The sequence below is a fragment of the Pseudorasbora parva genome, chromosome 21, assembly GCF_024679245.1.
Source record: "Pseudorasbora parva isolate DD20220531a chromosome 21, ASM2467924v1, whole genome shotgun sequence".
In the NCBI taxonomy this organism is placed as follows: Eukaryota; Metazoa; Chordata; class Actinopteri; order Cypriniformes; family Gobionidae; genus Pseudorasbora; species Pseudorasbora parva.
Window position 1 is genome coordinate 34,123,036 of NC_090192.1, and position 25,743 is coordinate 34,148,778.

Here is a 25,743-nt window from a genome sequence, read left to right on the forward strand (position 1 = left end):
CAAGCATGAATGTGTGCAATATGAATGCAGTCTGAATGTACTATATTCACTGTTAATATTATCAAGTGAGCAATAGAGTAAGTTGCATAATTTTCCTGCCATTCATGTCTCCTCTCCCATGGTCTACTCTATGGAAAGTAAAATGTCCATTGAATGTGAACTTGAGAATCACGGCAGAAGTAGTAGGTCATACAAGTATTTCTCTTTTATGGATACGAATGCATACTTGGGGTAGTGATACAAATATTTGTATCATTTTTCCTCATCCTATGACCAAGAAATATGAAAATGAGATTGATGAAATTCAGATTCATTTATTTATTTTTCTAAAGAATTAACGGAATATCAAATAAATACAGTGGTGGCCAAAATGATTAGAACACTTGGCATCTGGGAGTCGTCTTATTGTGCCTGGATTTATTTTCCAAGAAGACAATGACACAAAATATTCATCTAACTATTGCTGGAACTACCTGCAGGGGGACTGGACCCCTCAAAGTCCAGAACTCAACCCAATCGAGCAGATTTGGGGCAAGTAAAGTGGACAGATCTATTGTACATTGAAAGGAAGGTATTGGAAGGCTGCAGAAGGTATTGGATAACATTAGTGTTGAAGTTATCAGAGGAAATATATTGTACACTATGCCAGAGAGATGTGCTGCTGTAATAGCTGCAAAAGGTGGACATATCAAATATTAAATTTAAAAGTGGATAAAAACAATAAGACTCACTTCATCTATTATTTGTTGGTCAGAGCAACCATCTGCATGTTTCATGAACATTATGAAATTTGAATGCAAAAAAAAAGGTGAATATTTTCAGATCTGTCAGGTATTCTAATAATTTTGGCCACGACTGTTAATGGTTTTATCCATTGTCCAAGTGGACAAAAGTTTGCTACATTTTGATCTGTGACTCTCATAAAAAAATATCCTCAGGACCTCCGGATGGAGTTTCAAGATTTCCAAACTATGTTTGCAAACCTTTGCAAACTGATGCAAACTACACACATCCATTTCATATGTATTCAGAGAAATAAGTATTCTCTGTGACATATGTTTGTAGTGCAACATTGTGAACAAATTCAGCTGTTAATGTATAAATAATTAATGCATGAAAGTTCAATCTTTTCCCATCTTGTGTAGACTTATTTGTTTAGAATATTGCCAAAGGTATTCTGGTGGTGGTTTGGAAAGTGTGAAATGCGTTGGTAAAATGCAATCTCTAACTGTGTGCTTTATGCAAATGAGTTAAATAGGGGAAAGAAGGATTGGCCACTCTGTGTGTGCCCCCTCTGATGCCAGCAGCCAATTGCAGCACTGGAATTAAGAAACGCCAAATTGCAATATCCTCTTTATTGGAAAGGGATACATCTACCCTTTCAACAGACAGTTCTTGTTCTGAGTCTCTGGCCTGCAAAGGTGAGACGGAACAGATCTACAAAGTTCTGAGTCTCCCGTCAGATGGGACATAACAGATATACTGTTCTGAGTCTGTCCTGTAAGGGGAGAGACATAAACAGATCAACAAAGTTCTGTCTCCCATCGGAAGAGACAAAACTGTTCTGAGACTCCGGTTTAGCCAGAGAGACAACAACAAATTCCATGATCTGGGGTCTACAGATTGTGAGGCAGCATCAGATACGACCACGTTCTAAAACTTTAGTCTGTTAGGAAAGAGACATTGACAAACACTACGTTCAGAGTCTTAATCCGGCGAGACAATAACAGACCGGATCCAAGTCTCCATATCAGAGAGACAAAAGCAGATTGCCCAAGTTCTGAGTGTCTGGCCCAGAGAGGCAAAAGATACACAGAGAGCAAATCTTCACTTCACGTCATGTGGTATGCCTTCGTCTGCATGTTTCAGATTTTAGGACCCTTTTTTGCTCCAGGAGTCAGTGTCTCACAGAACTTTGTGTTCTAGGGCTGTTAGTTCTGGGCTCCTTTACCCACTGCACTATCACACACACACTGGGAAATGTCTCTGCCAATGGACTGCGCACTCGACCACGTTGTAACAGTGTCATGAACTGTACAAGGTTCTAGTGGTTGTAGTATTCATCCGCACCACCAGGGGGTCCTAGTGTGCTCACTTGGTGTGGTTAAAAGATGAGGAAGTAGTAGAGTAAGATATAGGACAGAATTGTGTGGTTTTGTTTTGTTATTACAAGCATTTTCCTTAAATAACCTTTCTGCGCATGAGACTATCTGTGATTTTTGTTTTGGGTTATTGATTGTTTTTATGTGGATTTTTTTTTTTTTTTTTACTATTTGGAGAAGGTCTCTTCAACTAGGTGTTATTCAAATATTGTGTAAAGGAAGTCCATTGTCATTGATATGTGTGGGTTTTGCATATGGTATGTTTGTATATCAAATGAACTTAATCAGCAAACAGGTTTGAAGAAGTAACTCTTTATTGAGATGACTGATTGTGTGAAGTAATACAGTTGATCCCTACTTCAAAATTTGTATAGGTGTTTTCTTTGTTAGAGAGACAGAATATCAATTATAACGTGGAACTTGAATGTCATTTAACCAAACCTCTTTTCAGATACCTTGGCATTGGTGTACAGTATATTATCAGTATATGGTTTTCTAATTATTAGTTTGATTCATAATAAGGTTTTTCACATTAGTAGTTCCAGAGAAACAACAGTCTATTTTTCCACAAGATAACATAACTCTGCCATATACACACCCTACTTATTCACTTGTATTTTGTGAGAATACATTTTACTACACCCTGTGTTGATATAATACAGAAGAGGCTCTACACGTTAACAGTATCTCACCACTCTTTCAGGTAAATCAGCTGCCAAACTCCCTCCAATTTACATTAATTCTAAATGATTGAACAGCCCCCTGTTGGAAGTGTTCTCATACTGCCAAGGTACAAGTCCTTGAGTGGTGTCCTAAACTAAGAAATGGGGAAAGTTGTCATCTGATGTAGTCAAACACACCTTAAGGGACGTGTGATCCAAAAATCACCACATCAGTGGTGTTGTGAGTACCAATCACTGCATAATTGGTGTCCCTAGGTGGGCTAAAGTAAAATCACTACACATTGATACAGTTTTTAAAAATCATAGTATGCCAATTTGATCCCCTTCATGCATTTACTAGTGAACTACACAAATATGCATAACACACCTGCCTAGCAACCAGCCACATGGACTTCAACACTTACAACTGGTATTTCTGTCCTTTTGTTTTCAGTTGAATGACTTCTATAAGTGATATGTCCGAATGTAAAATCTGCTGTGGCAGTTGCCCTGACAGTGATCACTCTTTCTGATCAAGTTATGGTTAGCTTTCAGCTCCCAAACTTACCTACACTCACCTCCTTTTGACCTTCTGTGAGCTGCTGACTAAATCATTTCCTGAGTTCATTAATCTCATGCTAAAGGAAGAACGCATTTCACCACAAATGACAGCTCATGAGGTGATGCACGTTTGATAGAGGACATATTCATTCATCAAGGGAGCCTTTGTTTGATGGATATGCAGCTATCAGTGCTGGCTCTTACCCATCCATCATCTGCACAGAGGTCAGGCCTGAAGATCAGAGCCCAGTCACTCGCTAAAACGTCCACGATACCTCTAAACTCGGGAGTCGAAGTCACCTATAGTTTCATATCTTGTCAACAGGCCTTTACATGACCTACATTTAAGAGTTGGTTCAGTCAGTTTTTAATGGTTACTTCAGCGATTAGCATATGGCTTTGTATCAGTAGAAACCCTGGAGTATATTCTAATGATTGTGCTGAATATTCGAATGATTTATAAGCCTAACTATATTATGGCAGATGAGTAAAGCGAATAAGCGATCGATAAAGGGGAAGCTTGTTTCAGTTACCTAACTGCAGTTTAATTATTATTTTATGTAACTGTACATAATTATATCACTACATTCCACATGTGTCTAAGTTTTTCTACAGATTTCTATTGTTCAGACTGAATAAGCTGTAAATCACTGTTGGGGTAATGCATAACTAGTAACGCGAGTTACGTAATCAATTACTTTTTGAAGTAACTAATAAACTAACACATTACTTTAAAATTTACAACAAAATATGAGTTACTTTTTCAAATAAGTAACACAAGTTGCTTTGTTTTCCCATTTGTTGACCCAAGGTTGAAAAAAATTATGATAGTGTGATGTGTAAAAATGATGGGTTTTGTAATAGTCCTTCCTTCTACTGTAAATGCGTAGATTTGCATTTACATTCTCAGAAAAAAAAGGAACAGTGGAGGACAATTTTTTTGAAAATAAACTCTGCAGGACATCAGATTTCTAGGACCGAACTTGCCTATCCCTGACACAGTTACATTAATTTACCCTTAAAGGTACCACCCCAGTGCCTTAAAGGGATAGTTCACTTTAAAATTAAAATTCTGTCGTCCTTTACTCACCCTCAAGTTGTTTCAAACCTGTATGAATTTCTTTCTTCAGCTGAACACAAGGGAAGATTTTTTGAAGAATGTCAGTAACCGAAAAGTTAACTGGTAGCCTCAATTCTAGTCAGAATATGAGTCTGAAACTGCTGGAAAGACATCAATTGGATAGACCTACAACCAATTGAAGCGACGCTTTGTCAAATGTCAACATAGTTCAACTGCACTGTGTTGCCAAGTCCGCGTTTTTTCCCCACGGGTTGTTTTCTATGTCCGCAGGTTGAAGCGACTATTATGTGATATGTAGACCCATGAGTGCGAATTTTAGCAGGCAACCTTGCCAAAATAACACATTTTATCCCCCAAATGCCATTTTCCCCCGGAGAACCCCCCGAGAAGCTATTGTTTAGGGCTAGTAGTTGGCGGGTTTTGTTGTAAAAACTTGGCAAACCTGTCTGTACGCGCGCTGAAATCAGGCTGGAATACACGATCTTTGCCGGTGTTGTAAAAAAATAAAAGAATTTAATGATACACAGAGTACTTACCCAACATGATCATCATTTCTGAGAGAAATTGTGAAGGTGAATGCATATTGAATACAAGCTCTCCGTTTAGGATTCGAAAAAATATAATCCAAGCCCCTTTGATGACGTGAATGATTACGTTACTGTTGATCATCTGTCCGTCATCGTCTAAAGCCCGCCCTGATGATTTCATTGGTCCGAACAGTTTCTGTTCAGAGATAATTACTCCTCTATGGAGCAAGGCCAGACCGAACTGCCAGACCTAAACATTTTGTGGGCGGGGCTAAGTTTGGCTGGCATCCAGGCTAGTTAACTGGAGCCATTGACTTCCATAGTAGGAAATAAAAATACTATGGAAGTCAGTGGCTCTTTTTTTGGTTACTGACATTCTTCAAAAAATCTTCCTGTGTTCAGCTGAAGAAAGAAATTTGAAACAACTTGAGGGCGAGTAAAGGATGACAGAATTTTCCTTTTAAAATGAACTATCCCTTCAAAAGGTACACATTTGTAATTTTTTTTTTTTTTTGAGTGTACTTCAGACTGAGGCATATTCATTTTACTTTAAGTGTGAAAGTGCCTTTACATTTCCCAAAGTAAGAAAAAGTAACACACAAGTAACTTAACATTTTTTTTTTTTTTTTTACATGCAGCACACGACTTTCCAAATTCAGTAGAAAGACATTCCTGCATTATTTCACAACACTCTGTGTTTTTATTACATCACATTCAATACAGACTGCAAACCTACATTCTAAGGTAAAATATTTATTTTGTAAAATGTTTATTTTTCCACAGCACTCAAAAGCTATGTAGCGATCCATTTTTGTCAATCTGTTCTTCATTGCTGGGGTCGTTTACTCAGAACATATTATCAAATTAAAAAAGTGTATATGTGTATGTATGTATGTATGTATATATATAATATGATTTACCCATCATTTCGCACCTTATAGACTCAATGGCTCTGATGCTAGAAACATTGCTTTTTCAGAGTATCATCGTTACATGTGTTCACTTTGTATTACTTTATAAAATGTTTTTTATACAGAAAAGTACTAATTGATCTATTTAGCTGTTATTTTATGATAAGCATATTATTTATTAAACAGGTTGTTGAGTAACCAATGATGAAATTTAAACAGATACACTACAGCTGAACCCTTATGTAGTAGTGTTCTTTCAGTTTCCCCAAAAATTACATTACTCCCCACACTCATGACTTTCCCCCAACTCTTTGAAGTCTTCTGCTTTTGAAAAAATTCAATAGTGGTTAAAAAAAAGAAAAGAAAAGATGAAAGGGACAGTGGCAATTTTTCACACTTTTTCCGTAGACATTAGGGCCTTAGTTCTCTCATTCCTTCCCAAGCCTCTCATAGCTCCACACACTGTGCAGCCGCATATAAGTATATTTTTTGAAATATGAAACAGCAAATATTATTTTTGCACTGCACAAGAGAGATTCTTCTCAAACCCTCTGTGATGGCACTGAACAAGCACTCGCCCAAAGCATGTTTGCTCTACTCCACCACCCCTCCTCCTGCAGATTTATCTATACTTTTTCATCTCCCCTCCATCTTTGTTGTATTTGGTCTTTGGCCTTATCCCGAGGCTTAGGATCACTGCCAGATTTGATCGTCTCTGCATCTCCTTTGGATGTTTTGCAATGCACAAACTATGCTGAGTACAACATTCCAAGCTGTATGGCACATCTGCACAAACAAAGCAATTTTGATTAAATAAATCTGTAATATTTAGAGACCTGTCAGTGGCGGTTGCTCGGCAGTTGTCAGACCTTCCAGAAAAAAAAAAATCCCTTGTAGGCGCCCAGTTCTGCCAACAAATTGTTATGACCCAATAACCTGAGCTGTAAAAGTCATGTCAGTGTTTACTCTCGAGCAGTAGCAAGATTATGTCAGGACAACAACGATGTCTGATGGCACCACTAGAACTAGCGACTGTGCTGTTTAACTCGAACACTTGCAATCATGGAGCACAGCTGATTAGTTTCTGCTGTATTAGTAGCCAATGAACGCGATTGCTTAATCTTACAGTACTTGGTTAATGGTAAATGCCTCAGCAGTGCAGCACACTTTCAGAAACCCTCCATCTTCCCCAGCTCCACCTGTATAGATCTTCCATTGAGGTTTGTATGTATACTTCTATTGTACAGCAGCAGCATGTCTTACTTGCGTATGTATGTATTGGCAGAAGCAAGTCCTGTACTTGCTCTGCAGCAGCAGCAGCGTAGCAGATCTATTCCACCAAGACCAAATATATCAACATTTTCATACCCATTATCAAACCAAACCCTCAGAAAGTTGTCGTGACAGAAATGATTATAACATTGGCATCACACTTTAAGGATTAGTTCATTTTAAAATGAAAATCACCCCATGATTTATTTACCCTAAAGACATCCTAGATGTATACGACTTTCTTCTTTCTGATGAACACACAAAGTTTTATTAATAAATATTCTTCATAAATTTACTCCACATTGCCCCAGGGGGTTAATAAAGGCCTTCTGAAGTGAAGCAATGCATTTGTGTAAGAAAAACTATATTATATATATATATATATATATATATATATATATATATATATATATATATATATATATATATATATATATATATATATATATATATATATATATAATATTTATAATATTTTAATATATATAATATTTTATATATATATATATATATATATATATATATATATATATATATATATATATATATAAAATATTATTATTTTTTCTTTTTACTTTTTTTGAGAGAAAAAAAAGGCTGTAAACGTGGTGCTCTTCTTAAAAAAACAACAATAGCAGTCAGTAGTAGTTACTTGGCAACTGCTTTTATCCAAAGCAGAGGGACAGTCCTCTTGGAGTAACCCAGGGTTAAAGGACTTGCAAAAGGCCCCGGTTGTGGTGGCTCCTTGTGGAGCTTGAACCACCAACCTCACGGTCACCATCCCTGAGCTTAATCCTCTCCACCACTCAATATAGCATCAGCCGCCTGGTGGAAAACAATTCACACACAAATCAAGCCTGGGCTTTAGTTTAACACAGAAGATCAAAAGTCAACATCTATCAGCAATCTTAGCAGAAATACTGCTGTCCATTGAAATGTGTTGTTTAGTTCAGGGGTTTTCAAACTTTATGATGCCAAGGCCCCCCAAATATGATTGATGAACCTTTATGAGGGACCCCCTTCCTTCATCTGTCACAGATCCAAACATTTAAACTGTTGAAACCACTAATGTTCAGTGGACTTGATCCATTTTTGCTTAGTTTTTTTAATTCTCTGAAATGTTCTGGAGACCCTTAGAACCTTCCTCAGTTCGAAAGCCCCTTGTTTAGTTGACTCTCTTACCCACAAAGACTGTGAACTAGTGACAGGAACAGACCCTTGGAGCAATTGAATGTTAAGTGCCCTGTGCCTCTGTGGTGGTAGCAAAGATCGTGACGTACTGGCTTACAGTACTTCACCCGCATGGCCGGGTCTTTAGCCACAAGGCTACTACCGTCTCTCTTTTTTTTTTTTTTTTCATTTGCAGTTCATTAAGATTCACTGTAAGAAAAGGAAATTTAGTTAACATGGTCAAATGTGATGCGCAGCGTCTTAATTTTGCGCGTTTTCATTCAGAAGTGGATGAAATGATCTGCAGTTAAATTAATCTGGAGTTGATAACAGCTTGAACCTATCAGGGGAGCCCTCCGACTGAACAGCTATTTATTCGAGTACACAGGGTTCACATGAGATAACTTGATTACATTTTTTTCCAAGAATTATTCGGCAATGAACTCCTGCGGTTTAATGAAGTCAGTGACACAGCTGCACTTTTGTGCTGCTCCCTTTTTTAAATCTAATTTCGTATAGCGCTACACAATTTTAACTTTCAATTTTGAATGCGTTCTGTGGATCTTCTTACACGGCACTTTTGCAGAAAAATATGGTCCAAAAGTTCTTAAAAAGGGATTTTGCACGAAAATGAAGTCTGCCATTATTGCTCATCTTTATATTGTTCCAAAACGGCATCCCTTTCATTATTTTATGGAACATAAGGGAAGAAATTTGGAGGCGTATCTTTTTTTTTTTTTTTTTTTTTTTTTTTTTTTTGTCTGTACTTTTTAAGTCAGTGGTCACCATTGTTCTTCAAAATATTATCTTTTGTGTGTTCCTCAAATAAAAAAATAAAAAATGCATGTAGGTTTAGAAACTCTTGGCTGATATGTCATAAATGATCGCATAATTAAAATCTTTAATACAATTGTTTTCATTACAAAACATATTACCAGATCGTGTTAACATTTGCAACACATTTCAGAATATATTAGTATTTGGCATGACTCATTTTCCTCTCCTTCCGCACGCACTCAAGCAGCATTAACAAAAATCCAGCATAATTTAATTTAGTTTCAAATACCATCTGTTTAATAGGGATCTCTTTAATTATTCTCTATATACCTGACAATAAAGCAGATACAACATTATATTAGCGAGTCTAATTGTTTAAAATAACTTTATATTATGTAATATTTCATATACAGGTCTTTTTAAAGTTCTATAACCACTTGCTGCAATACATTTACTGAAAATCTCATGAATGGTATGACGCATAGCAACGCTTGTGACAGAATTGCAACCCCGCTATGTTGCTATGGAAAAAAATGTACTTTTGTTACTTATACCATGTCGTAGTTTGTCAAATCAGCTGTGAAAGTTAAGGTAGTTAAAGGTCATGTTGTACTTAAATAGCATGAGCAATATTCTTGTGGTGCTTATTATTGTCTACTTTTGTGGTATAGTATAGAGAAAAAGTTAGTGGACACAAATTGGCCCTGCCTTAATAGAAATTGGAGCGTGTGAACATTTACAAGCTCTTAAAACACTCTAAAGGGTTGATTTCAGTTAAGTAAAGACTGATGATGAATTGTGGCTTATTATATTGCTAATACTGAAACGCTCAGATGCAGTAAGTCATGAACACTGGCCACTAACACTGACAGATCTCAAGCAGCAAGTTTTAAAAGACCATATTCATCTTTCCACCTGCTAGTTTTCTGATAACCATTCATTCGCGACTTTCCCATAAGATTACGTTTTCAAAGAGGCTCTTCAAAGCGTACATGTTATGGGTCTATATTTAATGAGTCGGCTTTGAAAAGCTCCCATCACTTTTGAGGTTTGGCAGCTTGAATTGCACTCTGTGTAGAATTCTGACATTTCCTCTCTCCGCCGTGGCACGCAGAGTGGAGTCGTGGTGGCTGGAGTCGTAACGTATGCATCAGACTTCAGCTGTTGTGGAGACACAAGTGGATCCACCTGATGGTGAAGAAGCTAAATTATACATACTGTCACTGTTGGTGATTTTGATGATGACATTTATTTATTTTTATTATATATTTAGTAACCCATGAAACAACCCACAGCGACACAGAGTAATTTTCATATGTACCTTTTAGTAGTAAATGCAAACAAAAATACAATTTTACCAAGCAAAATAGTTGTTCTCTCCCTACAGTATATATATATATATATATATATATATATATATATATATATATATATATATATATATATAAGTGGCTGGTAGTGTATTTTGCAATGTTTTTAACTCTTAAATGCATACTTTGTGTCTTTAGCGACCTGGAATGTCTTTCACTACCCTCCTTCTTATTCATTTTTTTAAAGTAAGACACTAACCTTCTTTGTATTCCTCATTCAACTCCTTAAACAATATACGATGACATGAATTATAAAAAAAAATTTGTAATAGAATGCCTGTTTTTCCATACATTTTTTGTATAGGGTTGCTAAAGACCTGAGGTAAGACTGTCCGTATTTTTTTTCTTCTTCACAGCAATTATTGAATATTTAATGACACACTAAGTGCAATTCACCTTTATTCCTCAAGGTGGCTATGTCTAACATACAATGATGAAGAGACGTTTCACTCATAGTTACTTCAGGCAGAACACAAGAATAATTTGCTAAATTTGAAATGTCTCAGCGATTGACTGAAGAGCAAGTACTGAATGCAATCAAATATTAGTCACTGCCACTTGATGGTGGATCGGGTGAAGAAGCTGTCAGCGATCAAAATATTGATTTTCAAGATGCTGAACTGATAGTTTTGAAAAAAAAAATGTTTGAGATCGCGAATATGAGCCAGATGCTGAATATAATGGGAAATGAGCTCTGAAAAGGAGTGATGATGGTATAACATCTGCTCAAACTGAACCCTTTCCAAGATCCAAAATGTAATGAAATATGCTGAATTTTATTCTTCTGTAATTGTACTGTAATTCTGTAATTTCCATTAAAACAAAAAGAAGTAACCAAAGGTAGGAAAACACCAAGGGGGTAATCTAGCACTCGGAAAGCGCACCTCCCATAGGGGCCGCCATTGCTAACCTGCTGTTAGCATCACATTGACTCCCATTCATTTTTGTGTCACTTTGACAGTGAATAACTTTATATCTAAGGGGTTTAAAGACTCTTTTTGTACATATTTTATTTCTAAAGAAACACAACAATGTATAAAAGGCTCCATTACCTTGTATCTTACACTATCGCCCCGTAGAAGCCGTTTTTGTAAAAATAGGCTAACGATTGCGTCATAACCAACGCGACTCTGTCGCACAGTAGAGAAATTACCGTATAGACAGGAGGAGACGCTCAGAAGCAATCTTTTACTAGCCTGGATTCCAGCCAAACTTAGCCCCGCCCATGATTTTTTTAGGTCTGGCAGTTCGGTCTGGCCTTGCTCCATAGAGGAGTAATTATCCCCGAACAGAAACTGTTCGGACCAATGAAATCATCAGGGAGGGCTCAACAGTAACGTAATCATGCACGTAATCAAACGGGACTTGGATTATATTTTTTTTTCGAATCCTAAACGGAGAGCTTGTTTGTATATGCATCCACCATCACAATTTCTCTCAGAAAAGATGATCATGTTGGGTAAGTACTCTGTGTATCATTAAATTCTTTTATTTTTTTACAACACCGACAAAGATCGTGTATTCCAGCCTGATTTCAGCGCGCGTGTAGACAGGGTTGCCAAGTTTTTACAACAAAACCCGCCAACTACTAGCCCTAAACAATAGCTTCTCGGGGGGTTCTCCGGGGAAAAATGGCGTTTGGGGGGTAAAATGTGTGTTATTTCGGCAAGGTTGCCTGCTAAAATTCGCACTCATGGATCTATATATCACATAATAGTCGCTTCAACCCGCGGACATAGAAAACAACCGGGGGGGAAAAACGCGGACATGGCAACACAGTGCAGTTGAACTATGTTGACATTTGACAATGCGTCGCTTCGTTGCTCTTATTGGTTGTAGCTCTATCCAACTGATGTCTTTCCTGGTTTGGTTGAAACACACCCCATAATCACAGCCCAATGGAGCAGTTTCAGACTCATATTCTGACTAGAATTGAGGATGACCACGTTAGGCTAATCTTTTACTGTCTATGAGACAGTCGGGGGGATGTGGAGACATAAAGTCTGATAAAGCCAAGGGAGAAGAATGGGGAGAAGCCCATAGTGAGCGAAAAGCAATGGGATAAAACATTTAAACAATGTGATTCAGATTTCACTTTCCACAACTAGAAGACTTACAACTGTCAGACAGGGTGCTTATGTCACATCTATGTCATCAAGCCAATCTGCACCAATGGGTACGCTTGACAGGGGTCAAATACCACTTTACTTTAGGAAATACTTCTAAGCAAACTGAATAATGTTGGTGACTTGTATTCTCAGGTGCAAGAATTCAAAGAGCGCACATTTAGTGGGAGAGAGTTATTTTTGGTTTCCCGTGAAGGACCCAGTGTGTTGTAGGCAGCGGCTAAAGGCTGTAAAGAATATGGAGAGAACAGCATGATGGAAATCTGAAAACCTCTGTGTTTGTAATCAACATTTCAAACTGGATGACAATGAAGGCCAAATAGAAGGGGAACACTGAAAGAAACTACTGTTCTGTCAGTTCCATCCCAACCACCTGAAGCAAAATGCTGTTGTGTACAGGTAAGAAGACTGCTGCCATAGTGTTCCTTTTTTTACCATAGTGTTTAAAGAGTAGATAAAGTATGATACAATTGTAGTGAAAAACTTGTTCATCAGCGGGGGTGTAAAATGCGGAAGTATGATGGACTATTGGCTGAACGTCTGATGCATTTGGCACACTTATCTGTAAACACTTCAGGAGTTTGAAAGTCGTCATCTGATTGGTTAAAGTCTACAGGATGCCCACGAGACGTGTGTTGCGCTCTTTAATGGTCCACCTGGAAACAAATGCCAGTGACAATCAGAGCTTAGGATCAACTAAAGCTGGAATTTCAAGTATGTAAAGTTTGCAGCTCCATTGTTGCAATAACCTCGCACAACATTATTAAATAATTAATTAATAGATGTACAACCGGTCTGTTATTGCAGGGACATTGACTTTACATTTTCACGGCCCTAAACATGACGTGGAACAAAACGAGCTGTGATTGGTTGCGTTATATGTCAGTCATACATCCTCTTGGGCAGTCCTTTGCTAATTAAAGCTGTGAAAAAGACCTGACTTTCTGTCGTCAGTCTGAAGGTCTGGCTATGCAAGACTAGACTTTTGCTGACAAATAAACATACATTTTGCTGCAACATTGAGTAATCTTTTTAAATTTACACTACTAACATTAACAATACAAAGCAGGTTGAAAATCGTTGAAGTTACACTTTAATTACCAGCCAACTGATAGAGAACGTTCGCTAGACACAGCCATTTTTCCTTGTATTTGGCTTTTTTTAATCTTGTATCCTGCTGGCTAATTAGTTTTTTTTTTTTACAAGAATAAATGAAAGAAATGAGTCCTTTTGAAAAACAATGTCAATTTAGCCCTCTAGAATCTAAAATGTAAAACACAAGATGTCAAACTCAATGTGTCTGGAGTGGATTTACCTCTAGTGTTACTTTGTGCTTGACTTGACCTCTAAAGATTAGACAAATGAGGACAGAATTAATGACTAAATGGGTGTGTAAACTGAGGTTATTTGCCAGAAGAAAGGTCGTTGTTCTGCTCCTACGTGTATTGATGATGTTACACGATACGGCTGAGCCAACGTACCCAAGGCAACCTTTTTGAGTTTAATCTAATAAAGACACAATATCAAATTACCTCCACATTTTCCACCTCAGTGTCAGCAAGAGGTATTCTCACAGGTTTAAGTGTGCCGTGACCTGTATTGGTGCATACATATTCCTCTCCATATACCAACATAAAATATGACAGTCTCATATATTGTATGTGTATACCTGTCATGCAATTTTAAATCTCAAGCAAAGAAAGAAACAAAGCTCGATATTTATTTATTGATATTCTGCAGTCTGCACTTTCTAGTTACAAAATAGTGTTAATGAGCAACCAAGGACTAAAAAAAATGCACAAAAAGAGCCCTTAAAACTTAATCCAAAGTCTGATCTATATTTAATAATGCATGCATATTTAAAATATGGAGTTTGGGGATTGTCTTAAAGAACGATTGAACAAAGCTTATTGCGGTGCATTTATCTAGTCACCCTGTGTTTTAATAATACAGATCAAAGAATAATTTGTTAGAAATAGCAAGTGTATTGCAATTAACTGGTGAGAGGCATTTTAGTATGCATACTTCTGAGCCATTACCTCAGTCACTTATGTCAGTGTCAGATTGAGTACAATTTCAAGATATGGGGCCCTATTTTAACATTCTAAGAGAATGTCTGAAGCTCATGGCGCAGGTGCACTTAGGTCGAGTCCGTAACCACTTTTGCTAGTTTTAACAACGGAAAAAATGCTTGTCATGCCAGGCGCATGGTCCAAAAGGTTTGTACCTAGTTTCTTAATGAGTCATGGGTGAGTTTTGGGCATAACGTGCAATAAAACAATCAGTCTCATCTCCCGTTCCCTTTAAAAGCCAGGTGTGCTTGCTCCATGGTGGACCGCTATTTACATGTTATTATATAGACACCCTCAACCTGACAATACTGATCAACCGATATATCGGATTCCCGATATTCTTCCCGATATTTAAGCATTTTCCCATAATCGGATATCGGTTTTGTAATATCGGATTTCCCGATAAATGGCGCCATCTTGTGGACGTTTTGAGAATTGCATACAAGCGCGCCATTAACGGACTGTCTGAGGGGAGATGAGTCAACAACGGTGTTTAAAGGTAAAATGCATCCCTTAATTAATAAACTTTGTTTGACATAACATTAATGCACAATTGAGATATGCACAAATAAGATGTTATGAGATGATATTATATAGTTTAAACATGGCACTGTAGAGACGACTCACTGACAGAGTCGTCAGGTAATCCGTTATGTCACAATAAAGACGTAACTTCACATGAATGAAACAAAACAGCCATGAATGAGAGCATGTTGGAAGTAAAAGCACCGAATTTCTTTCTTTCTGTGTGTTTATGCTCAGTTGCATTCAGCCGTTGACTCACCGAGTTGTTGCTCCAGCATATATGCTAACGTTACAGTAGGCTAAACAAGACCAACTCGTTTAAAACTCCTTAAATTATATTAACGTCTGCTATATAACATTTATATAATAAACATCTTATTAATTACAGCTCCGTGAAAATGAATTATTAGGCCACCATGAATGAGAGCATGTTGGAAAGCGCTAAACTTATTTCTCTCTGTGTTGTTTATGCTCTGTCGCATTCTCTCACGGAGTTGCTGCTCCAGCATAGGATAGTCACCGTATGTAAGACAGACTCGTTTAAAACTCCTAATTATATTAACGTCTGCTTTATAACATTTATATAATAAATATCTAATTAATTACAGCTCCGTGAAAATGTATTAGGCCTATCTCCGCGAGATGTGCAAGTTAAACGCAGAGATGAAAACAGCGCTGTCGTCAGCATTTCATAGACATACACAAACATTAATTTTGATACCGTACTAGATGAGATAAGAAAAAGAAACAAACCCACGAATACATCATAGCTATTACAATTCCAGAGAATATTCAATCTTTAGTCTATTAAACACATAAACCTTTTAAAACTGTAGTTTAAAATGAATGCTTATATTTATGCTCATAGTTATGGGGATTTGATAGACTCAACTCTCATTTATGTTCTCCATTTGAAAATATTAGACTTTATATATGTATTTTGCCTGTTGTTAATATGGCTGCATTTATAAATAAAAAGTTGAAACAGCATTAATGTTAAAAGGACTGCGCTGTATTTAAAAAAAAGCGAATTTTTTCAGACTATATATTGATGTAGATGTCTTTTGTTCTGTATGTAAGGGAGTGAAACCGCAAAAATTACAGTGTTTAAAAAGTGCAGTTAAGTGCTGTTGCTGTAATTGTAAAAAACAGAAATAACACAATAAATAAATAACGGTTCTATATATCGGGTTATCGGCACATAAACATCCAAATAATCGGTATCGGTTATAAAAAATCCATATCGGTCGATCACTACCTGACAAGTCAGTTTAAATGCATGTGTGTATTGCCACGAATGGTCAAATAATCACCATTCGACCAGGTTTTTGTTGGTCAATGGCGCAGGTGCCATGTTGCCTCGAAATAGCAATGCACCAACAATGCACCTGAACACACCTCGTTTACAGACCAGCAAGCCCATGGGTGAACAGATGGACACGAGTGCATTTGCTATAAGCTGCGTCAGGCTGAAACCATCGCATTGAGCCATGTATTATAGGGCCCAATTAAATACAATTTTGCTAACTCAGCTTGGTTAGTAACACGGAAAGATACTATTTGAAATCTGAATAGAATATAGTAATATGTACAGTGGATATAAAAAGTCTAAACACATCTTGGAATACCTCACCACATATGCACCGATCAGGCATAACATTATGATCACTGACAGGGAGGGCTGGGTATTGTTCAAAATCTCTGGATCCGGTGCTAATTTCGATACCTCAGTTTCGATACTGATTCCTAACGATACTTTTTCCGATATCATATGCAACCGACTAGCAGCACAAGCTAACATACATAAAGTGGTAGTCAGCGTTGTGCACATGCATTCAGTTTAAAGGGTCATGAAACCCCCCTGCTGCAGCAGTGTTTTTTCACACCTTCGATTTGAAAAAGCTTGTTAAAAGGGGAGTGGCTGACTGTGAAAAGGTGGGATGGTATTGTGTGGAAAGAGGGAATGTTTGCATAAATAGGGGAGTGTCAGTAGGTGCATTAAGATAAGCGATACCAACAGCAGCAGTTACAGCGGTTCTGAGACATGTTCTTGGTTCACGTTGGCATTGTTTACCACAGTGAGATTAAATGAGGGATGAGTACAGCGAATGAGAGAGCTATGAGTGGCGTGCAGCAGAGATCGCAAATCATTCAGCTCTTCGAAGTTCAAACCAGCATAATTCAGTGAGAAATGAAAATAAATGTTATTCTGCATGACGAAATATTTTGCAAACGTGAAAAAACTATATGTCCAAATATGCACGCTGTTTGGCAAGATGAACAACGCGCCGACGTGATAAGAGAACGTGAACCACCCAACATGCGATGCGACAGAGATGTGTAATTCTAGATCGGGGTAAAAGCGAAGGGGTTTGAGGCTAGTCTTGACCGCGCATCTGAAGCAGAGCGACGCGCGCTGGGTTGCCGTGACGATCCGCGCTGTCTATCACTCGGCAGCTAAATCTATATTTGTCCAAATATGCAGCACACGGTTTCACTAAGAGCCCGAACACATGCGGTTTAGTGCATAGCTGTGACGACAAATAAAACGGAGAGGACGTGGCTTTTGTTCATTAGCCTACAGATTACAGATTGGTTATTTTGCACTCCTGACATAGATAGTCAACGCTTGCAGGTTCGGCGTGCGATTCCTCAGGTGAATTTTACTTTACCGAGCCTTTGTAGCAAAGGCTTCCACAGACGGCGCCGGTTACAGCTCGCTCGGCGCCCTTTACGTTACTTCGTATCAGCACAACGCCTAGCTTTCCTCCGTGACTTTTCCGCACGCTGCTTCCAAAACTTCCCCACCATATCTCTACAATAATGATGTAAGACGAGCCTGACAGAAGTGACTGTCTCATGCATATTAACTAAATTATCTTGTATGCATACTACAGCGCAGGGATTGGACTGAATGAGCTTCATGTCATGAATATATATCGAGAATCGCTCGGAGCGGTCGACGTCAGCATGTGCCCAGCAGCCCATACTTGGGCCGAAAAGGCAGTGCCGACGTCAGCATTTGTGACGTTGCTCCGACTAAGCTTTTCAAACCGGAAGACAGAAATCGCTCTGAAAAATGCAAAAATAACTATTTTCATATATGAGTACCCTTAGTGTTTTCAATGATGTGCAGCCTATACATATCTGTTTACATCTCAAAAAAAGTGTTTTGGGGTTTCATGACCCTTTAAGTAGTGAAATTACACTTATCTGTCAAGTATTTCCCTGAGCATGATTGTCCCCCTCCCTTCTCCCTCGCTGGCCTGCACTCACACTTGCCGCAACTTTCTGTTTTGAAGAAGAACAGAAGAAAAGCGCTTTCACTAATAATTTTGTTGCAATAATGTTTGTAAAATTTTGTTGCAATATTTTCCTGTTTAACACTGTAAAGCTGCTTTGAAACAATTGTCATTGTAAAAGCGCTATATAAATAAAGTTGATTGATTGACTAATATATTTATCATTTATGCGGTGCAGCGATTTCCACTTGACTGCACTGCATGTATCAGAAGATTATTACGGAGGCAGCTGACTTTGGAGGAATAAACAGTTTTACTCGCAAACAACAATTCATGTTAATCAATAAGGTGAAGTCTATTCAAGTAGTAATAATTTGGTAATGATGACAGTAGCGCACAGCTGTCAATGCTCAAACTGCATGCGAACCGCACTCTGGCTCAACTCTTCCAAGCGAGCCAGGGCCAGCCAACCGAACTGCACCGGAGCACTCACACTTGTCAAATGAACCAGGGTTTGGGGCTCAAACATGCTCGGGCACAGTTTAGAGCGCCTAGTGTGAGTACACCACTGCCATTGGTCGCTTCTTATCGCATATGTTGCACTTTGCTGACTCGGCATCCACTTTTATAAAGTCTAGCCACACTTTAGACCTTTTTGGCACTGTAAAGCGACGTGGTAGAACACATGAGAAAAAACAACTACACTTGTGCTGTGTCTGTGACTGCAAATATCTTCAGAAATCCTCCCGTCACGTGGTGGTGGACAGCCAATTACCAATGCTTTAGGTCCTTTCATGCAAGTATGCTACAGACTCAAACAGACACTGCCGCTTAGCTTTTGGAATCAAAATTTGGCACTTGAAAGGTAAATAATTGTTCAATAGTATCTGAGTTTTACGTTCAGTACCATAAAAGTATTGTTGTTCGGTGCCCAGCCCTACCGACAGGTGAATTGAACAACACTTATTATCTCTTCATCACCTCACCTGTTAGTGGGTGGGATATATTAGGCAGCAAGTGAACATTTTATCCTTAAATTGTTAGAACCAGGAAAAATGGGCAAGCGTAAGGATTTGTGCAAGTTTGACTAGGGCCGAATTGTGATGGCTAAATGACAGGGACAGAGCAGCTTTAAAAACTGCAGCTCTTGTGGGGTGTTCCTGGTCTGCTGTGGTCAGTGTCAGAACACACAGCGCATCGCAGTTTGTTGCGTATGGGGCTGCATAGCCGCAGACCAATCAGGGAGCCCATGTTAACACCTGTCAGACGGCGAAAGTGCCAACAGTGTGCACGTGAGCATCAGAACTGGACCATGGAGCTATGGAAGAAGGTGGCCTGGTCTGATGAACCTTGAAAGGTCAGCTGTTTTGGTAGGAAAAGGGAATAATGTTATGCCTGATAAGTGTATTTGCACACCCCTGAATACTCAAAGCTTTTATTCTCTGAAATGCGTAACTTTTGTTCCCTTTAAGTCAGTCACTGATGTAACGTCTCTGTTCCCTCCTTCAGGGAACGAGGGTTACATGTGTAACCGAGACGATTTCACGTAACCATTGCATATGTTGTAAATTTTACATAAAAGCGGTTTTAAAAAGGGTGTGTAGACCTTTTATAGCCAATGTAAACAAATATGACTTACACCCTTAATTCAGGGGAAACTTCAGCACATTGACTCTCACTGTACATGCAAATCCGGCCATCATTTTTCATTCCTCATTTGGGGGAAAAAATTTTTTTTGCATTCGACAAATTTTGAAATGCTTTGTTAATGGCTCTCATCTCTTTCTCTGCTGTCAATCTCACAATCCACTGTGCAAACGTTGTGTTCGGCTCTCATAGGTATGATTTGAAAACGCCGGCTCTCTCACGTTAGGGGCTGTGGTGGTAAATGTCTTGACCTTAAAAAAATAAATAATGTATTTAAATGGCAGAGTCTAAAGAAAATAGCACGGTTGATGAATAGAACATTATCTCCACTCGATAACCTCTCTTTCCACCCAGCAGTGAAACGTATTTCAGAGCAGGAACATCAGAGCTGATCCACAGTGGCTGTCTGCCTCCAAACCACATTTAACCTCACGTTCATGAACTTCTGCCCCCAACAACAATGCAAATGCACTGAAAGTGTGTTCCAGGTTATTTTAAACCATATGTAACCGCATCTGTTGCATGCTAAGCCTATCCTTTCAGCTCATCCATTAAAAGGACTGAGAAACAGTAACATAATACAATTGAGGTCTGTAGTGAGCATGTGGGTCAGATGACGAAGCTTGCATTTTTGTAAAAACACATTCATGGATACATTAGTAAACAAGTCCCCACGGGAGAGAAAAACTCAAAAAAAAGTGCTAGACAAGGTCTAAAATGTTAGGTTTTGCTATCCTTGTGGGGACAATATATGTACTTTTTAAATTTAAAGAGCACAATTTTTTGGGTAACACTTAAGAATTAAGGTCTGTCATTAATAGAAGTAATGCAGGACTAATGAACAGTACTACATTAAGTTAAACTTTTTGCATCTTGAAATGAATATTTCTGTGGTGTATTCCTCTGTTTGTTTGTTTTCTGTTTAGAAAAAGTCTTTAAATCTCCTTTGTAAAAGCTTTACGAAGCATAAATCATCCTAACTTTAGATGAGCTCACAAAAATGGTTCACTGACAACTACTAAATGTTTTATAACTACCTTAATTAATCGTGAATTACAGCAGGAATACATGTTAACCTGTTAAGCTGAATTCCAAATTTTGAAAAAATCCTAAGAAATGTATACTCAGACTAAAACAAATACAGTTTGTGAATCCTTTGCACTAAAAGCATAATTATGGTCTCATTTGAAAGCAGACACCTGGCAGTTTACTGTAAAGTCAAAATGATAATATTTTTTATAATCAAAAAAAGCTATAATAAGCTTCAAAGTTTTGTAAAGTTATTAGAAATTTATTTGTATGAAATATCTTTATGAAAATAAAATTGAAGTGGGCCTTGGAGGAATCTAGAAATGCACTACAGCTAAAGCCACAAGTCTGACCATGTTATATTTCAGATCTGAAGATGATCAGTCTAAAACTCTGAATTTTATTAAACGTTTTACAAGATCGTTTCATGTGATTTTATTTTGAGATATCTCTAAAATATCAACTGATGTTTATTGCCATGTCTTCTCAGCTTTCATTCGCTATATTGCCTCTATTGTTTAGAGGTGCAAACTGCCCCATTCAGTTTGTCTCCCCGGCACACATTCACACTTCTGCGGACTGGTTATGGCTCTAATTATTATTCTTTTGTCTGCATTATAATTACTAACGAGTCTCAATTCAAACTGTTCTATTCAAACCTCATTTCTAAATCAAACCTCTCACTTTACCCTCACTGAGACTCTATCGAATGCATTTCGTCCAAATAAGCATTTCAGTAGTTTTACATTTAGAAAATGTTCATAAAAATTAAGTATTTACTCAGTGGCAGGTGCATCTAGGGCAAGCGAGCATGTTAGCTTAGCACACCAGCAAAACAACAATTTATACGATTAAAATCATGTTTTATTCAAAACTTGCTTCATATCACTTTATAATTTATAAGTCGAGTGTTTTATATAACAATATGTGATCTCACGTAGCTTCGGGTCAAAAAATCTGACAGAAAATATACAATGCTAAAAGCTATGTGGAATAGCATTGCATTATAAATATCATGACGACCACAGAAGAGTTTTTTATGAATGGGAGCAAATGACCCGCATATTACAATCAAAAGGTAGCGACGCCCATGATCATATTCATAACTCCTGGCACATATTAACACATTACGGTCACTATAAGACTTTGAGAATAAAACAGAGGTAAAAATTTTTTTAACTTTAGTCTTAGATCTTTTTAATGATGTATAGTTTGTCAAGGTAATTACTTACATCTGATAGTAATTTTGAGCTAATTTAAGCAAAGAGAGCTTCAGCACGTCCTCGTCCTCGTGACGGTTAACAGGTTTTAATAAAGCATTAATAAACACACTGATTAACTATTACTAGATGTCTAACAAATTTAATGTGTAAATGTAAATTTTTCTTAATTATTTTTAGTTTTTCATCATATGTATTTAAATACTGTATAATTCTTTATATTGTTGATTTGTCCTTTGTTTTATTCAAGATGCTATAAAGCAAAATATTTATTTATTTTGATCTAAGATACAATAATTAAATATTGTACATTTTATATATATATCCTATATACAGTCCCTGACAAAAGTCTTGTCGCTTGTGTACAAATTGACCTAAAGTGCCGCTGAAATATATTTCTAATCAAGATTTTTTTTACAAGAAATGGCTCATTTTAATCCCACCAGCTTTTGTGATAATGTTTCAGTGAAAAACTAAACTTTCAAAAAGTATTCTGATATTCACAGCTTGGTAAAGCCCATTGAGTCAATTTTTGCAAAGACATAAGTGTTGTCACCTTGTCATATGAGCTTCACCTGTGACTAATAATGGATCAATTAGGTCTCAAGTGTGTATAAAAAGAACCCCAGTACACTAGACCTTCACATCAACTGCAACTAGACCTCTGCAAACATGCCTAAGATTCACCCTGAGACTAAAGTTTTGAATATCAAGAGGCTGAAGACCAGATCCACTGCTGATTTGGCAGACACCTTCAATGTGTCTCAGCGTCAAGTACAGAGGATAAAAAAAAGATTTGAAGAGACTGGAGACGTTTTTGCAGACCCCCGTCAGGCAGACCCCGCAAGACAACTGCTTGAGAGGACCGTTTGTTGGCTCGAAAATCCAAGGCCAGCCCATTTTCCACTGCAGCAGAGCTCCACGAGACCTGGTCACCTGAAGTCCCTGTGTCAACCAGAACAGTTTGTCGGATTCTGTCTCGAAATGGCCTCCATGGTCGAATCATTGCCCAGAAGCCAGCACTAAACAAAAGACAATTGAAAAACCGTGTGGCATTTGCCAAGGCCCACAGCCTGCTAAAAGGATGGACGCAGGAAAAGTGGCAGAAGGTGGATTTTTCAGATGAATCTTCTGTTGAATTACACCACAGTCGCCGCAAATATTGCAGGAGACCTACTGGTGCCCGAATGGATCCGAGATTCACCCAGAAAACAGTGAAGTTTGGTGGCGGAAAAATCATGGTCTGGGGTTACATCCAGTATGGGGGGTGCGAGAGATCTGCAGGGTGGAAGGCAACATCAATAGTCTAAAATACCAAGAAATCTTAGCTACCTCTTATATTCCCAACCATAAAAGAGGCCAAATTCTGCAGCAGGACGGTGCTCCATCGCATACTTCCATCTCCACATCAAAGTTCCTCAAGGCGAAGAAGATCAAGATGCTCCAGGATTGGCCACCCCAGTCACCAGACATGAACATCATTGAGCATATGTGGGGTAGGATGAAAGAGGACGCATGGAAGACGAAACCAAAGAATATTGATGAACTCTGGGAGGCATGCAAGACTGCTTTCTTAGCTAGGGATGCACGATATTATCGGCACGACATCGGAATCGGCCGATAAACGCTTAAAATATAAAAATCGGCATCGGTCGATATGAAAACATTATGCCGATATGCCTTGCCGATATGATAACGTGTTGATATGCGCCTGCAATAACTCACGTGTGCAAGGAGTGCTACAGCGATAAGACCATGTCAGCACTGCAGTCATTCTTCAAGTGAAAACAAGAAAATACATTGCATGTACAGTGATTTATATTGACTGTTTTTAAATGCTGCCTTGAATTTCTGAATGCACGTACAGAAGGACGTGACCGTCAGCAGCAGATTTGCCACGTTTTCACAACAAAACTAGCCCAAAACAAGCCCAATCGCGTCTCCCCACTCTCTAGCACGTGCGGCAGCCTCCACAGCAGCAGAAGCTCCTCCAGGTCCTAGTGCCCTCCCGCTAGACCGCTATATATTTATACATGTAGTGGGTGCGCTGTTGTTACACTAATACAATGAAAAGTAGAATACACAAATAAATTGAAGTTACTTCTTGTTCTGAATAAACAAATCAGTAATGATGTCATAAATCACAAGCATGACACTTGTAAATTAAATACTTTTATATACAGTGTATTAATCTGTAATAAAATTTTACGAAATGGATGATGAAAAATAATCCAAGGAGCTCTACAATAATTGTAGAATTAAAAGACAGCATCAATGGATGTCATGCCACCCCCACTTCATGTGCACAAACGTTAAATCCAAAAATACAATATTTAGGTTACAGCTGCGTCTGGGGTGAAAAATTACTGACTTTATTATTGTTATTTTCAGAGCTTTTAATATACTCTTATCATAAAAAGAACTTTATTAACATTTATTTATCTTCAACAAGAATCCTTTTAGTAAGGATACCTCAGAAATCTGAAACCAGAATGAAAAAAAAAAATAGTTTTTGCTCAAAATGGTGTTGTTTCCAAACAAAGGGAAAAAATAAAAATATATCGGTATCGGCATCGGCCTAAATGAGCTGAAAAATATCGGCATATCGGATATCGGCCAAAATCCAATATCGTGCATCCCTATTCTTAGCTATTCCTGATGACTTCATCAATAAATTGTATGAATCCTTGCCAAACCGCATGGATGCAGTCCATCAAGCTCATGGAAGTCATTCAAGATATTAAATTTGGATCTCACAGCACCGCAACTTAATTTGCTGACATATTTTTGTATTTGCAGTAAATTTGTTCCATTTCTGTATAGGCGACAAAACTTTTGTCTTGCCAAAATTTGACCTTTCTGTCTCGTTTAAATGATAAATATTTTTTCTGTGAAAATTATTTATTTCAGTGCATTAAAAATCATTTGGGAGGGTTTTAGCTTTTCATATGAGCTATTTCTAACACCAATGAATTAATTAAAAGTCAGGTTAATATCAGGTATTTCTAGAAAATGCGACAAGACTTGTCAGGGACTGTATATATATATATATATATATATATATATATATATATATATATATATATATATATATATATATATATAATTATTATAATTATCAAGAATAAAGCATTAATGGCTGTATTTATAAACTGATGTCTATTAATGTAGGGACAATGCTTTATAAATGATGATTTAACTATTTACTAATGCATAAAAAAAAAAGAATGATTCATAGTGTTATTCTAAAATGTTACAATCCCCCACCCACACTTTTCTTTTAAAGATTTGCGCATTTCAATAGTACAATTCCATCAGATTTAATTAAAAAAAGTTGAGCTTGTTCAGTTATTAAATTAAAATATGTAAGGATTATTGTATTCAATTTGATGGAATTTTACTATTAATTGAAATGCGTAAACCTTAAAAAAAGGCATTTTTAGTGTGTT

At 37.6% G+C, this 25,743-nt stretch overlaps 2 long non-coding RNA genes across 2 annotated transcripts in view; one reads left to right on the plus strand and one right to left on the minus strand.

Annotated features, from left to right (window-relative positions):
* The window catches only part of LOC137056244 (uncharacterized), a 77,207-nt gene that overhangs the window by 13,919 nt on the left and 37,545 nt on the right, over positions 1-25,743 (plus strand). The gene's annotated exons all lie outside the window — the stretch shown is intronic.
* The window catches only part of LOC137056242 (uncharacterized), a 353,174-nt gene continuing 335,164 nt past the window's right edge, over positions 7,734-25,743 (minus strand). The window contains exon 3 of the long non-coding RNA XR_010900252.1: positions 7,734-7,941. This is a non-coding gene — a long non-coding RNA (uncharacterized lncRNA). The remainder of the gene's footprint in view (positions 7,942-25,743) is intronic.